The sequence below is a fragment of the Hipposideros armiger genome, unplaced genomic scaffold (assembly GCF_001890085.2).
Source record: "Hipposideros armiger isolate ML-2016 unplaced genomic scaffold, ASM189008v1 scaffold_627, whole genome shotgun sequence".
In the NCBI taxonomy this organism is placed as follows: domain Eukaryota; kingdom Metazoa; phylum Chordata; class Mammalia; order Chiroptera; family Hipposideridae; genus Hipposideros; species Hipposideros armiger.
The window spans coordinates 666,188-683,506 of NW_017731977.1; the positions used below are offsets into that span (position 1 = coordinate 666,188).

At 34.6% G+C, this 17,319-nt stretch overlaps 1 pseudogene; it reads right to left on the reverse strand.

Moving 5' to 3' along the window:
- Nucleotides 1–15,629: 15,629 nt before the first annotated feature.
- The window catches only part of LOC109372338 (heterogeneous nuclear ribonucleoprotein A1-like), a 30,776-nt pseudogene continuing 29,086 nt past the window's right edge, over nt 15,630–17,319 (reverse strand).

The window sequence follows — 17,319 nt, forward strand, 5'->3', positions numbered from 1 at the left end:
ACTTAACATCCATTACACGCCATATGTTTCTAAATTTAAATCCTATATTGAATAATCTAATCTTAACCATCCAGTGATATTGTATTTACATTCTCTTTACCTTCTTTCTTGTCTGTCTTGTCTGAAATTGATTCTTTTTCATGAATCCTTTTTTGGTTTTTATGCTCTGGCCTTGAATCCTCCCTTGACAATGGTTTGCACATTTCTTGTTTAGAGGATATTTCCTGGCAGACATCTTGCCTATTGCACATTTACTACCTAGTGCTATGAGCACCAGCGTGTAGTGACTATATTGATAATAAAACCTAGGATAAATTATGGCCCAGAGAACTCTTTCTGGAGAAACTATTGAGAAGACCTGAATTGTATATGTAGGTAAAATACGGTTTGGGATTTGAAAATTAAATCGTGTCTATATCAGTGGAAATGTTCTGTAGGTTTCTGTGGTTGATAACAGGGTGATTTATTCAGACTTAAACAAATTAAATATTGGCTGAAACTGTTTAGATTTCACTCCAAGCTACTATCATGTGAAGTTTTAAATTTGGTGGTAGGTCCTAAGCTTATGTTTACTGACAAAAATCTATTAGGATGACAGAGACACTGTCAATTCTGAGTGTTGGCTATTAACAGATACAAGTCTGATGACTTAGTGCACCATTTTTGACATCTTGCAGGTATGCAATTTTTAAAATAAGCTCTAGTTTTTTTAACAGTTTTAGATTTACAAAACAGTTGTAAATGTAGTATAGAGGTTTCCCATGTACTCGACACTCATTGTCTTCTCATAACAACATGTTACATCAATATGACACATTGTTATAATTAATTAACCAACATTGCTATATTATTAATTAAATCCATAGTTTATTTGTACTTCCTCAGTTTTTTACCTAATGTCCTTTTTTCTGTTCCATGATTCTATCTATAATACTTCATTATATTTAGTTGTATGTCTTCTTTGGCTCCTCTTTCATAACTTTGACAATTTTAAGGAATCCTGATTATTAGATATATTGTAGGATGCTCCTCTGTTGATAATTGTTTGGTGTTTGTATCATGATTAGATGGGGTTTATGGGTTTCGTGGAGGCAGTTCCCAGAGGTAAAGTATTATGTTCATCACACCATGTCAAGCTACATACTATCAATGTGATGGGTAACTGCTGATGTTGATCTCTATCATCTGGCTGAGGTGTTCACTAGGTTTTTCTACTGTGAATATATTCTACCTCTCTTTCTATGCTGTATTCTTTGGAAGGAAGTTGCTATGTGCAGCACAGAGTATCTATATAAATTCTTCTGCATAGGACATTTTTCTTTTCACCCGCATTTATTATATTAGTATGGACTCATAGATTTTTTTAAAAATTAGTTTCAGGTGTACAAAACAATGTAATTTTATACTTTGGGTTATAATCCAATACTACTTTTATTGTTTATTGCTTAGTTAATTGTTCCAGTTTGGCTATTGTCTATTAGAAGTTGAATCTTATGCCCTTTTGAGACTTTTGAGACTTTTTAAATATATATATATATATATATATATATTTTTATTATATATATATTTTTATATATATTTATATATCTTTATTATGTTTTGGCAGTATAAGATGTACCAGGGTCATTTTGTATATTTATTGCCCCATTTGTACAATTAGCCATTTCTCCATGAAACCCTGGTTCATTGGAGAATGATACTAGAAACCATGATCTGGACACTAGGTGTGCCCATTTTTACTGGGTGTCATTTCTTTTAGGCCCTTTCAGCTGACAGAGCTGACAAATACATGTATTATACTAACCTAAGTATGATGTTAGTTGTAATTTTTTAGATGTTCCTTATGAAATTGAGAGGGTTCTGCCCGCTCCATTCCTAGTTTCTGAGAAATTTTATCATTAATGGGTGTTGAGTTTTGTCAAATGCTTTTTAGTATCAATTGATATAATCATAGGGTTTCTCTTCTTTAGTTTGTTGATAAGGTAGATTAAATTTATTGATTTTGAGTGTTAAACCACCATTGCATATTTGGAATAAGTCTTGCTTGATTGTGAGTATAATATTGTTTATATATTGTTGAATTTAGTTCCTAATATACTTTTGAGGCTTTTCCATGTGTTTTCCTAAGAGATATTGGTCTGCAAACTTTTATTTCTTGTAATAACTTTGTCTGCTTTTGATATTAGTTAATGCTAGCCTAACAGAATGAGTTGGGAAGTATCCCCTCTACTTATGTGTTCTGGCTGAGACCATACATAATTGTATCGTTTTGTTCTTGAGTACTTGATAGAATTCACCACTGAAACCATCTTTGTCTGTATTTTCTTTGGTTTGGAATATTACTAATTATTGATTCAACATGTTAAATAGATACAGGCCTATTCAGATTATCTATTTCACTTTGAGTTTTGGTAGTTTGTGTGAAGGTATCGATCCATTTAATCAAATTTTGAAATTTGCAGGTAAATATTGCTCATAATATTTCCTTTTTATATATATAAAAAAGGCTTTTTTCAAAGAGCAGTTTTAGATTCAAAGCAAAATTGAGAGTAAAGTAGAGAGGTACCCCATAACTCCTATCCCCAGATATGCTTGGCCTACTCCATTATCTTATTGTGGAATTTAAGAGTTCTGTGTACATTTTTAATAACAGTCTTTTATCAGATGTGTCTTTTGCAAATATGTTTTTTCTCATTCTGTGGCTTGTCTTCTCATTCTCTTGACATTGTCTTTTGCAGAGCAGAAGTTTTAATTTTAATGGAGTTCAGCTTATGAATTCTTTCATGTATTGTACCTTTGGTATTGTATCCAAATATAATCATCGCCACACCCAAGGTCATCTAGGTTTTCTCTTATGTTCTGGGAACTTTATAGCTTTGTGAAGGGTGTAAGTTCTGTGTCTAGATTAATATTCTTGTGTGCCTGGACGTCCAGTTGTTCTGGCACCATTTGTTGAAAAGACTGTCTTTGCTCCATTGTATTGCCTTTGTTCCTTTTTCCAAGCTCAGTTGACTATATTCATGTTGGTGTACTTTTCGCTCTCTGTTTTGTTCCATTGATCTATTTGTTCTTTCACCAATAACATAGTCTTGATTACTAATATTTCTTTTTTATCCATTCAGTGTCCATTAAATCAGTAGTGATAACCCTTCTTTAATTTCTGATATTGATAATTTGTGCCTGTGTTTCCTCTCTCTCTCTCTCTCTCTCTCTTTCTCTCTCTCTCTCTCTCTCTCTCTCTCTCTCTCTCTCTCTCTCTCTCTCTCTCTTTTTTGTTTAGTCTGGATAGAGATTGTTCAATTTTAATAATAAAAACTTTTTTATGGCTGAGTAATATTCCAGTGTGTGTGTGTGTGTGTGTGTGTGTGTGTGTGTATCGCATCTTCTTTATCCAATCATCTATTGATGGGCACTTAGGTTGTTTCCATATCTTGGCTATTATAAATAATGCTGCAATAAACATAGGGGTGCATATATCTTTTCAAATTAGTGTTTTATATTTATTCGGATAAATACCCAAAAGTGGAATTGCTGGGGTGAAATAAGCCAAACAGAGAAAGACGAAAAACCACCATATCATTTCACTTATATGCAGACTCTAAAGAACAAAATAAATGAACAAACAAAACAGAAACAGACTCATAGATACAGAGAACAAACTTGTGTTTGCTGGATGGAAAGGGGGTTGGGGAGTTGGGTGAAAAGGTGAAGGGATTAAGAAGTACAAATAGTCATAGGGATGTAAAGTAGAGCATAGGGAATATAGTCAATAATATTTTAATAACTATGTATAGTGCAAAGTGGGTACTAGACTAATCAGGGAGGATCACCTCATAAATTATATAAATGTCTAACTGTTATGCTGTACACCTGAAGCTAATATAAAATAATATTGAATATCAACTGTAATTGAAAATGAGTAAATTAATTAATTTAAAAACAGCTTTCATTTTCATCAATTTTCTATATTGGTTTTCTGCTTTCAATTTCACTGCTTTCTTCTGCTTCTTTTAGCCTTAAATTACTTTTGTTAGTCTAGCTTCCTAAGGTGAAATCTTAAACTATTGCTTTTAGACTGCCCTTCTTTTCTAATATATCCATTAAATGGTATAAATTTGTATCTGTGCACTACTTCTTCTGTAGCTTACATTTTTTTTTAAAGATTTTATTGGGAATTGGGGAAGGGTAACGATGTTGGGGAATCGGGAAAGGGGAACAGCCAAGTTGTTGTCCTTCAATCTTAGTTGTGGAGGGCACAGCTAGCTCAGTTCAAAGTCCGGTCACCATCCAACCAGCCATCGGCAGCTTGTGGCCACTCAGCTCAAGGTGCCATGTTCAATCTTAGTTGCATGTGGGCGTAGCCCACCATCCCATGCAGGAGTTGAACCTGCAACCTTGTTAGGAGCATGTGCTCTCACCAGCTGAGCTATCCTGCCACCTGTTGGCAGCTCAGCGGCAGCTAAGCTCGGGCACAGCTCACTGGCCCATGTGAGATTTGAACCAGCAACCCTATTGCTCAGAGCTTATGCTCTTAACCAACTGAACCACTCAGCCGACTCTGTAGCTCACAAATGTTGACATTGTATTTTTATTTAAAATGGTTTTAAAATAATTTAAATTTATCTTGAAATTTATTTTTGTCCCTTATGTTACTTAGAAGCACTTTGTTTAATCTCAAAACATTTAGGGATTTTTTTAGCTATATTTCTGTTATTGATTTCTAATTTCATTTTGGCCTAAGAATATACTTTGTATGATGACTTCACTTTTAATTTTGTTAAGATGTACTATGGCCCAGAATGTGGTCTATATTGGTGAATGTTCTTGTGATCTGAAAACAATGTGTATTTTACTGTTGTTGGGTGACATATTCTATAAAAATTAATTAGATCAACCTGATTGATGGTGATGTTTAGGTAAAACCTGATAGAATTGAAATAAGAAATAGATGATTCCACTTTTACAGTTGGAAACTTCGACATACCTTTTTGATAAATTGACAACTAGCTAATCCGGCAGGCAGGATATCAGTAAGATACATGTATTTGTGACAAGCAAGGAGGGGAGCGTCGCTGGAGGAGAGTAAACATGTGGAGGAGATGTGCTCAGTATCAGGAGGGCGGGAAGGCCATGTGGGCCTCAATGAGATACATAGGAAGGGATTGATTTGGAAGAAATGTGATGAGTTTATTTTTATAGATAAGTTCAAACTAAATATTAGAGATTCAAATGAAGATGTTACATCTGGGATATTAGCAGCTACATTATATAGCCTCTAAGAAATACAATGCCTCTATGAAATACTATTAAATAGTCATCCATGACTGAAATTATCATATCCTCCCACTAGTGGGAAATGCATTATGTTTTGGAAATAGGAAGAAGAGGGTAACCTACCTCAGCTTCAGATCAAACGATATAGGTAGACAGAAAAGAAGAAAGAGTCAGTGGCAGAGCTGGACTCACACTCAGATCTTCCTGTCTTGAAAATGTGTACTACTTTCACTTTTCCTTGGCAATTCCAAAATGCAAAAAACCAAACCAAACACACACACACACACACACACACACACACACACACACACGCACACGTACACATACACTCGAAATTTGACTAATGGCCCAAGACTACTGTGAACACGCCTGAGAAATATAAATTTCAAGTGCGGCCAAGAAAATGAAATGAAGTTTTGAGCATCTCACTAATCTGCCACAGATACAGTCTATTTATTCTTATGAGACAAAAAGCAGTTCTGGGATTGGAGGGCATGAAAAGAAAATTATGAAACTACAGATACGTTAAGAAAGAAATAGGGAGATATGGCTAAATATACCAGTGAGACAGACAGGAAGCTGTCAGTTGAGTTAAAAAATAAAAACCGTAACTCATGTCAACAAATCTTGAGTGACTTCAGTTATTTGAAAGATCATTAGAGTTACATTATTAGCAGAAATAAGAAAACATCATAGAAAACTTTAAAAGCAATATAATATGCCATTATAGAATATGCCAACATAGAATATTTTAAAAAGACTATAATATCTAGAACAAGGACGTTAGAATCTCCCATATGTGAGTTCACTATGGAATGTTGTTATTCAGAAATTTGAAAACACTTAGAAGTATGTCATGCTTCATAACATATTGAGAACCCCTGAAATGTATCAAATAAGGAAACTGACAGGGAAAACATCATGTAGAAAATGACATGCTTAAGTAAAGACTTGGCAGGTAGTGGGGGTCAAGCAGCCTTCTGGTGTGAATGGGAAAGGCAGCTGGGCAAGTGGCATACCTGTATAGTTTCAATGGTAGCATTAGTTTTAATGTTTTGTGGGATCTCTTAGAAGTTAGGCAGTAAAGTATAAATAGTTACAGTAAATAGGATTTGTCTTCAATAAAATTTATATAGGAAGATTTAATTTGGGCAAATCAGCCTAAATGAGTCATATTCTGATTATTTTTTGCATATTCAACTAATACTGGAAATATTTGGGATAATACTGGGTAGATTTTATGTACTAAGAGTCAAGATAATGTAGTCTAAGGAAATAGAAAAGTGAATGACATTTCTATGCAATGCAACCATTAATAGTGATTTTTTTGATATTTATTTTTTCTGTCCTACAAAGATTAACAATATACACTATTAAGTAAACTGCAGTTTACAAAAAACAACAACATAGTATTCATTACAATATTTATTGAGCACTGGGTACTTAATATACAAAACCGAATCTCTCTACTATTATATGGTTTTTAAAATAGCTATGTGTTTTCATATGAAAGTTTCTAAAAGGACTAGAAATAATCTCTACAGAGCAATACATTTTAAGATATTTTGAAGTTTCCATTTCATTTTGCCTCTCTGGATATACTAATGTTAGTAAAATTAGCATATATATATATTTTTTGACAATGAAAATAACATATAGAAAAAGGCTTAAAAATGAAGAAAAGTCACAGGGGAGACTATTACAAAAAATTATAAATACTCTTATTTAGAACTTGTTTTTTTACAAACTTTTTTTTACCGAACACAAAATGGGCAGGGAAGATAACACCACCTTCTTCCAGCCTGTGGGCCAGAGTGCCAAGGTAACTTGTCAAATCTCCACTGCCCAAGTCCTTAAAGTAGGTCCCAGATGCTCTGATGCCTTATTGAAAGAAAGCTTTCAAGGGACATCAAATTAAATCACTCAAATGTCACATTTTTTCCAGAACACTCAGGGCTACAGAGACCTGGCATGACTCAGAGAGAGGAAACATAGCTGAAGCTGAGGTATAAAGTAAAATAATGTCGCTATGGAATCCCAAGCTTCATTTAGACATTAACACATCATGTAAAAAAAAAATGGAAAGATCTAAATTTACAGAACCAACTTGTTTGACTTTTTAAAATTTCTTCAGTTTTCCAAATTTTGCAATGGATAGTAAAGTTGCAAGAATCATAGTAAACATCCATTTATCATTCACGTAGTTTTAGCAGTTGTTTCTATTTTACTATGTGTGTATAATTCAATATATATTTTTGAAAATATTTTCAAACCATATGAAGTTAAGTTGGAGGCATCATGTCACTTTTGCCCTAAGTACTATGTGCATCTCCTAATATTATTCTTCATAACCATATGTATATGCCACATAGCCATCATCTTACCTAAGGAAAAAGAATACTTTAAAAATATAATTTGCTATACAAACCATGTTTAAGTTTCACCTTTTAAGTAAAAGACTTTTGGAGCTTTTCAATTCAAGATACAGTCATGTTTCATTCATTGCATTTGGATGCTTCATCTCTTCAAACTCTTTAATCTAGACCTGTCTCTATGTCTTCTTTTTAAATAATATTTTTATCTTAAAAGTTTTAGATTTTAAAATAAATATTGAAGATTATATGAAGAGTTTGAGATCTCATACTTTGCATCCTATTATAAACATCTATATACATGTGGTACATTTGTTACAAATTATAAATCAATATTGAAGCATCATTATTAACTAAAGTCAATGTTTATTCAGATTTCCATAAATATATATATTCCTTTTATGTTTCAGAATCCCATTCATGATAAATTTAGTTAACATGTTTTTTTTAGGCTTCTTAGGACTGTGAAAGTTTCACAGGCTTTTTTTTTGTTTGTTTGAAGACCTTAATAGTTTTTAAGATTACTGGTTAGATACTTTGTAGAATTTTCCTTCATTGAGAATTGCCTGATGTTTTTCTCATAATTTTACTGTGGTTATTGGTTTCTATTGCTATATCCTCAAGATCATGGATTCTTTCCTCAGTTGTGTTCAGTCTAATAAGACCATCAAAGGGTTTGCCTCAAAATTCTTCATTTCTGTTACAGTGCTTTTGATTTCTAGCATTAAAAAATATTTTTATTAAATTTATTGGGGGTGACATTGGTTAGTAAATTACATAGGTTTCAAGTGCACCATTATATAATGCATCATCTATATATTTTGTGTGTTCACCACCCAGAATAAGTTATCCTTCCATCACCATATATGTGACCCCATTTACCCTCTTCTACCAACCCCAATACCCGCTTACCCTCTGGTAACCACTAAACTATTGTCTGTTTCTATGGGTTTTTGCTTCTTTGTTTGCTTGTTTTGTATGCTTGTTGCTTTCTGTTTTATATATCTCACACATGAGTGAAGTCATATGGTTCTCAAGTTTTTCTGTCTGATTTATTTCACTGATAATCTCAAGATCCATCCATGTTGTTGCAAATGGCAGTATTTCATATTTTCTTATAGCCAAGTAATATTTCATTGTATATATGTACCACATCTTTATCTAGTCATCTATTGAAGGACACTTTGGTTATTTCCATGTCTTGGCCACCATAAATAAAGCTGCAGTGAACATAGAGGTACATATATCTTTATGGATAAATGGCTTCAGATTATTTGGGTAGATATCCAGAAGAGGGATTGCTGGGTCATATGGTAATTCTATTCTTAATATTTTCAGGGACCCCGTACTGTTTTCCATCATGGCTGTATCAATTTACATTCCCATTCATCAGTGTATGAGGGTTCCTCTTTCTCCATAGCCTCTCCAACACTTGTTATTACTTGTCTAGTTGATGATAGACATTCTCACAGATGTGAGGTGGTATCTCGTGGTTTTGATTTGCATTTCCCTGATAGCTAGTGAAGTTGAGCATTTTTTCATGTATCTGTTGGCTGTTTGTATGTTTACTTGGGAGAAGTGTCTATTCAGGTCCTCTGCTCATTTTTTAATTGGATTGTTTTTTTTGTTGTTGTTGAATTGTATGGTTTTTTTTTTATTTTGGATATATGAGTCCTTTATTTTGGATATTAGCCCCTTATTGGAGGTGTTGTTTTCAAATATCTTCTCCTATTCAGTTGGTTGCTTCTTTGTTTTATTGATGGTTTCTTTTGCTGTGCAGAAGCTTTTTAGTTTGGTACAGTCCCATTCATTTATTTTTGCTTTTACTTCCCTTGCCTTTGAGGTTAAATTCATAAAATCCTCTTTGAACCCAAGGTCCATAAGCTTAGTACCTATGCTTTCTCCTGTGCAATTTATTGTTTCAGGTTTTATATTTAGGTCTTTTATACATTTTGAGTTAATTTTAGTATATGGTGACAGATAGCAGCCTATTTTCATTCTTTTGCACGTGGCTTTCCAATTCTCCCAGCACCACTTATTGAAGAAGCTGTCTTTTCGCCATTGTATGTTTTTGGCTCTTTGTCAAAAATTATCTGCCTGTAGATGTGTGGTTTTAGTCCTGGGTTTTCATTTCTATTCTATTGGTTTGTGTGTCTGTTTTTCTGCCAATACCATGCTGTTTTGATTATTATCACTTTGTGATATAAATTGAATAAGGGATTGTGATACCTTCTACCTTGTTCTTTTTTCTTACAAGTGCTTTGGCTATTTGGGGTCTTTTGTGACTCCATACAAATCTGATGATTTTTTGTTCTATTCTTGAAAAAATGGCATTGATTTTAATGGGGATTGCATTAAATGTGTATATTGCTTTGGGTAATATAGCCATTTTAACTATTTTGATTTTTCCAATCCATGAATATGGAATATCTTCTTCAGTTTCTTTTAGTTTTTAACATATACATCCTTCACATCGTTTGCTAAGATTATTCCTAAGTATTTTATTCTTTTTGTTGATTTCTAGCATTTTTGTTTGTTTCTTTCTTTCTTAGGATTTCCCTCTCTCTGCTTATATTGCCTATCTGTTTTGCATGCTTTCTACTTTATCTGTTAGAGCCCTTAGCATATTCCTGTCGTCGCAGTTGTTTTAAATTGTGTTCTGATAATTTCAGTATCCCTGCTGTATCTGATTCCGGTTCTGATACTTGATCTGTGTCTTCAAATTGTATTTTTTGCCCTTTACTATGCCTTGTAATTTCTTCTGGATAGCCAGACATGATCTACTGGGTGAAAGGAACTGCTGTAAATTGGCTTTTAGTATTATGGGGTTGAGGTTGGAGAGATGGGACACATTGTATGATTTGGTTGCAGTCTTTTAATGAGCCTGTACCTCTGGATGTTGAACTTCACAAGTGTTTCTCAGCCTTTTTATTGCTACTCCCTTAATTAAAGACAGGATGGCTGGTGTGGGCTGGAACTGGGTATTTCCATTCTCCTAAGTAGAAGGCTACAGCTGACTGGAGTTGGGTATTTCCCTTCCCCCAGGTCATTTAGGCTCTAATAATATCCCAGCAGGGTAGACTCTCCTCAATTAGTTTCTCGTGACAGCAGGTCTTGTAAAGAACAGAGTGCTGTGGTGTGTTTCAAAGTTGTTATGTGTCTTCTCCATCTGCCTGATGCATTAGGGGATTTTTCTCTGATATGTACTGTGAGAACCTGATAAATCTCACAAATTTTGGGAGCCCACTAAGACTGGGTTCCCCTGGACTTTTTAACTGTCAGAGTTCTCCATACCAAGCTCCCAACAATTCAGTGTTTGGTTTTCCTACCTGGCACTGCCTCCTGCAGCAGTTTCCACTCCTGATTCTCTGCTCTGGTAAGCCATGATTCCATGCGTTCTCCTATGCATCTCGAAAATTGGGGGCACCAGCTTGCTGAATATTCTCTTTTACAGCTCCAAAGGAAGTTGTTGATTTTTTGGTCTGTTCAGCTTTTTATTTGTTATGAAGGAATGGTGACTTCAAGCTCCTTACATGTGGACCCAGAAACATTAGTTAAAGGGCTTTCTGTTGAGAGCATTTTCATATGTGAACAGGCAGATTAGAAAGCATAGTGGTTCCTATGTCTGTCCGTATTCCAGCTCTCTCATCTTGGTACACAGGCGGCCCAGCTTGAGCTTCCCTCTCCTCCTTTCACAGTGGATGGCAATTCTCAAGTTAGAGCTAGACATTATTGTTATTTTTTATGTCTCTTCTACCTTCGTACCTGAGATCAAATGTCCCTTCACCAAATATATGGTGATCTCTTTTCTCCATTTGTAGAAATGCACTTTCAGTTTTTTGTTTTCTTTCTGTATTGCTTACATGGAGGTTTTGTATGTTAAAATACTCGAAAACTATTTGGGGATTCTGTTATTTACTTTAATTGATTTTCCTGAGTAAAGAGCCAGGTTAGTAAAAAAAACTGGGGTTCTTTTAAATTTCTGTTGTCTAGGCCCTTGGATGATCAGGGATTTTGTAAAAGATTTGAGGTTTCTAAAATGGATTGTTTGGGGTTTCCTGAGTAGATTTTCTGTGGAGGTATTCAAGCAGATATTTGACATCCAGCTGGTGAAGATATTGTAGAAAAAACTGGAGAAACAGATGAGAATTAGAGTACTTGTGTTCTAAGGCCTCTCGCTGATCTGTGTGCCTGTAAATTTATATATTGATTTTTACTGGTGTTAGTCATGAATTACAACTTGAATCAATCTTCATATTCACCTGTCTTGTTACCCAAATAAGTAGAAGTATGACCAGGCAAAACACTGGCCCTTGTTACTGACCGACCAACAGTAGTAGCACATAAACCAAATAGATAAACTTATTTTGAATATTTTAACTAATATTTACTTGCAAATATGATTTCCTGCTTTAAATTTGTAGTACTCTTTGTTGATACAGTTATAGCTGCGGAGTAGGAAAATTGATGGAAACTTACTTCATTTGTATAGTCACCTAACTTGCTAGAAGAGAACAGAATTCAAAGATGAAAAGAAGGGTGAGCTGATTTATAAAAGGTTGACTTTGATTTGTGATGGTGAGAATGAAATATTATTGTGGAGTATGGAATAAAAGATTTGTGACTGATGTGAGGTAATACATAATTTTTGAGGTATAAAATTGATGTAAAAGGGGTGAGCTATCTGAAAGCATTGAAGCTCCAAAGTTGCAGAATTGGAAAGAACTATAAGGAGCCAGTGAAGGGCTTTGAAAAGAAGTTGCTTTGAACTATGTGAACTTTTCAAACTGATGCAATTCAATTCCAAATTCTCTGGCATTTATTCATGTGATTTTAGGGCAGCCAGTAAATGGGATCAATATTGACGACAAATTGAATTTTCAAAAAACACTCAAGAAGCATTCATTTTACTGAATAAAACAGATTCATTTTTCATGAAATAAAAACACTTTAAAAAGGCATCATATTAGCTTTAATAATATTAGAGTTGGTGGCTATTCATACTAGTTTGTTCATTTTATGCCACTGTGTTCTTACTCTGTCAGGCCATTTTCAATTCATTCTGTTTGAAATGAGATTTATAAAACCTGGTAATGCTTTTTAAAGACTCCTCCAGTTGTTCATGTTTAGAATATGCACTAGTAGGTAAATCTTTCTCATGCAACTTCTTATCTATCATGGGTTCTTTGGAAATAAAAAAAAATACATTATTATCTTTGCAGTGGATTCTTTGACCGTGATTGAGATGACTATCTTTGTTGGTACCATGAACTTTACTAATACGATACATTTAATGGTTAGAAAAATTGGCTTTTCTTGACGTAAGATGGATCTGTAGCCCAAGAATATCATGGCATTCATTTTAAAAGTACAAAATAACAATTTAGCTAGGGTAATATTCAGTAGTCTCTTACCCTCAGCCCCACCCCCCTACCCCCATTTTGGTCTACAGTGAACAGAAAGATCATGTGAAAACAGGTGTAGTGGTTAATCTGAGCTAGCAATCATGGTTAATAAATACCAGTATAATACTTTTCACATGATTGAATAGGGCTCTTGGAATCTTCACACAGAAATGGAGATGGAGTTTTTTAAAGTTGATGCATGGGTTAATGGACATATGCAATCCATATAAATGATCGATCCTATTTCAGTTATACCTATTATGTTGGATTAAAGATTGCCAGTGTGGGGCTGGCCAAATGGCGCGTTGGTTAACAGTTGGCTTGGGACGCCAACTCTGAGCAGCAGGGCCCGGATTCAGATCCCACATATGAGGGCCAGTGACACTGCCCTCTACAGCTAAGATGGTGAACAACAGCTCGACCTGGAGCTGGGCTGCCATGAGTTGCTGGCGACGGCGTAGGCTGCAGTGGGGCTGGCCGGCAGCTGGCATGCACTTTCGTGAGCTTCCATGAGCCACCATCCAATGCCCTGCAAGCGACTGCCTCACCTGGGAAGAGCACAATGATAATACAAATATGGGCTGGTGAAGCGACATCCTCCACAACTAGACTAAAGAACAAAAAAGACAGCAACTTGTCTGTTCCCCTTCCCCTATTCCCCAATGCTGTTCTCCTGCCCCAATTTCCCTATAAAATCTTAAAAAAAAATTGCCAGTGTGGGTATGGATTTTTAGCAGCATAGCTGGGTCATGTGTCAACACAGGTTGGCTGTGGAACAAACCACAGCCAATTTGTTCCACAAAAAAATTTGTGGAACAAATTGCAGAAATTCTGCAATTTCTGCAGAATTTCAGAAATAGCATCTTATTAAGTAAAAGCTTTAAATTGTAGGGTTGTAAACATATTTCTTTAAAATTAATATGTTCTAACATCATTTGTGTACATTTATAAAAACTTTTCAATTAAAAGATTCCTAATGATAGTGCTGATTATTTCAAGTGCAATATTTTAAAGAAAGGAAGCTTTTTGCAAATGAGCATTACAATAGACATTTGGTTTATTTCAAATAAAAGTATAATCAAGTCTAAAAATAAATTTGGGTTCTTACTTGGTTATTTTCAAGATTAGTGCTTTAAAAAATGTGCATCATTCAATTTTACATTTTATACTATAAAGTTTAAAATAAAAATGATAGAAAGTATGTAAAATATAATTGGTAATTCTTCTTCAATAGATTACTGTTTTTAGATTTCCTTTACTAATTTGATCATTTAATATGGGTAGGAATGTCTTTATTTTACTAATTATATCTGATTACTTTATATTTGAAAAAAGTGGATTTTCCTTCATAAAGTTTCAAACACTTGTTTTCATGAATAATTTTCAGTTCATAAAGATATATAAGTATAATTTTTAGCTTAAACAATTTTTCTAGTACACTATAAGCAAGGAAAATGAGATGCAGCTGTGAAAATAAACCTCCTTTCTAATTGAGTCAGGAGGCTGGAAGAGACAGCATTCATACATGTGTCACTCAACACACACTACTGATGCCAACAGGGATGGCTGTACCTTGCTTCTCCAAGAGGAATTTATATCACTTTATTTTCCCAGCAGGAGGAAGCAAGATTCCTTCTTGCCCAGTAACAGCTTAGCCAGTGGGAGACTGCCTTAACCCAGCCAATGAAAAGTCACTATATTTTGAACTCCCTCTGTCCTCCAATGGACTCTTTGTTTACAACAGCCACTCCCAGGTCCTTTGTTTTGTAGACTTGGGCATGTTTTGCCATTAGACCACATGTCCCAAATGCAATTTTTTGTTGTTCTCAAATAAACTCATTTTGCTGGAGAAATGTCAGGTTATTTGTTCAAGGTCAACATAGCATTGTACATGAGACAGACTTAAAATTCCAGGATTTTTTTGTTATTTGGTAGCAGTCCTAAAACTACCCACATTAAAATTGGATTTTAATGAATATAGGTATGTCAAAGATGAAGCATTATATTTAAGATGTAATATGTATGCATAAATGTTATAATATGGTCAGGAATGTGTGTGTATAAGAGTGCACTAGGATATATTATTGAATGTTTTATGTACCTCAGCATACTATATATGTGAGCTACATATCTAATTTTAAAAACCGAGTGGCCACATTAAGAAGTGGAAAAAAACAAATACAATTAATATCAGTAATACTCTTAATTTAATCAATCTACCCAAACTATTATTTTAATTACAAGCAATGTAAAAAATATTGATGCTTTTTTTTATACTAAGCCTTCAAAATTTGATGTGTATTTTATATTTACCACACCTTTCAATTTAGAGTAGCCACATTTTAAGTGTTCAATAGCCTCGTGGGGCTAGTGGTTCTTATTGGTCATCATGATTCTTTGCAAAGAAGGGAAGGATGTTTCTCAACATCAACTTGTACAAATGGAAGGAACAGACATTTTCTGTCTGGGTAAATATTTAACCATCCATCTTGTGCTTAATTGGAAACAGAAACTTTGAATTTCTAAGAAACAAAACTCTTGTAAATATATAATCTTTTATAAGTATCCATTTATAATATTACTTCCAATTGTAATTGCCAAGATCACCGTAGCTTCCAACACCTCCAAAATTGCTTCCATCATTACCAAATCCATTATAGCCATCCCTCCTGCCTCCATATCTTTCACCACCATGACTGCCACCAAAATCACCTTGACCACTGAAGTTTCCTCCATGACCAAAGTTGTCATTCCCACCAAAACTACCTCCTTAGCCACCACTGAAATTTCCAGAACCACTTTGACCTTTTTGACTGGATAAAGCACTAGCCATCTCTTGGATAGATAGGGCTTTCCTTACATCACAATTGTGGCCATTCACAGCATGGTATTTCTGAATGAAAGTCTTGTCTACAGAGTCATGATCATCAAAGGTTAGAAAAGCAAAGCCTCTCTTTTTGCCACTGCCTTGGTCAGTCATGATTTCAATCACTTCAATGCCCCACATTGTTCAAAATCATCTCTTAGGCGATGTTCTTGAGTGTTTCCTTTAACACCACCCACAAAAATCTTTTTGACAGTTAAGTAGACACCTGATCTCTGAGAATCTTCTCTTGAGACAGCCCTCTTTGGTTCCAAGACTCTTCTACCACCTGTGTGGTCTTGCCTTCATGGCTGCACCCACCTAACCATGGTGGCATAGGTGACAAACCCAAAGCCTCTGAATCTCTGGTCACCACACAGCCTCTGAGTGTTCCCCATTGCTCAAAATGGCTTCTCAGACTCTCAGGGTTGTTTCAAAGCTCAATCCTCCTATATGAGCTTCCTCAGCTGTTTGGGCTCTTTGAGAGACTCTGACTTAGACCTAACAACCACAAGAGTGGGGAGACTTTAATGATGCTTACCTGGCAGCAGCTACTGACAGAAATGCTCTTATTTTCTAAGTATGTGTTTAATGCTATAAATTCACTTGTATTTACTGCTTTCACTGCCTCCCTTAGATTTTGATAAGTTGTATTTTAATTTACTTCAAAATATTTATTCATGTTAGTATGGTATATCTTTCTCCATCATTTTACTTTTATCCTATCTGTATCTATATTTAAAGTGGGTTTCTTGTAGATAACATATAGTCAGGTCTTGTTTTTAAATCCACTGTGAAAATCTTTGTCTTTTAATTGCTATATGTAGACCATTCACATTTAATATGGTGCTGACATACTTGAATTAATATCTACATGTTCACAATGGTTTACTATTTGTTTCACTTGTTCTTTGTTTCGTTTTCTGCCTTTCTTAGTTAAATTGAACATTTTATGTGATTTCATATTCTCTCTTCTCTTAGCTTATTAATTATATTTCTGTTTTTTAAGAGTATATTTTTTAGAGCAATTTTACATTGAAAAACAAATTGAGAGACAGATACAGAGATTTCTCAGATACCTCTTGCTCTCACATATGCATGACTTCCCCTGTTATCCACATCACTCACTAGAATGGTACATGCTTTACCAAGAAGGAACCTATATTGACACATCATAATCACTCAAAGTCTACAGTTCACATTAGGGTTCTCTTTCAGTGTACATTCCATGGGCTTGGACAAATGTATAAAGATATGTATCTATTGTTATAGTACCATACAGAGTATTTACTGCCCTAAATATCTTCTGTGCTTCACTTATTCATACCTAACCCTCCAATTCCTGATAACGACTGATCTTTTTATTGTTTCATAGTTTTACCTTTTCCAGAATGTCATATAGTTA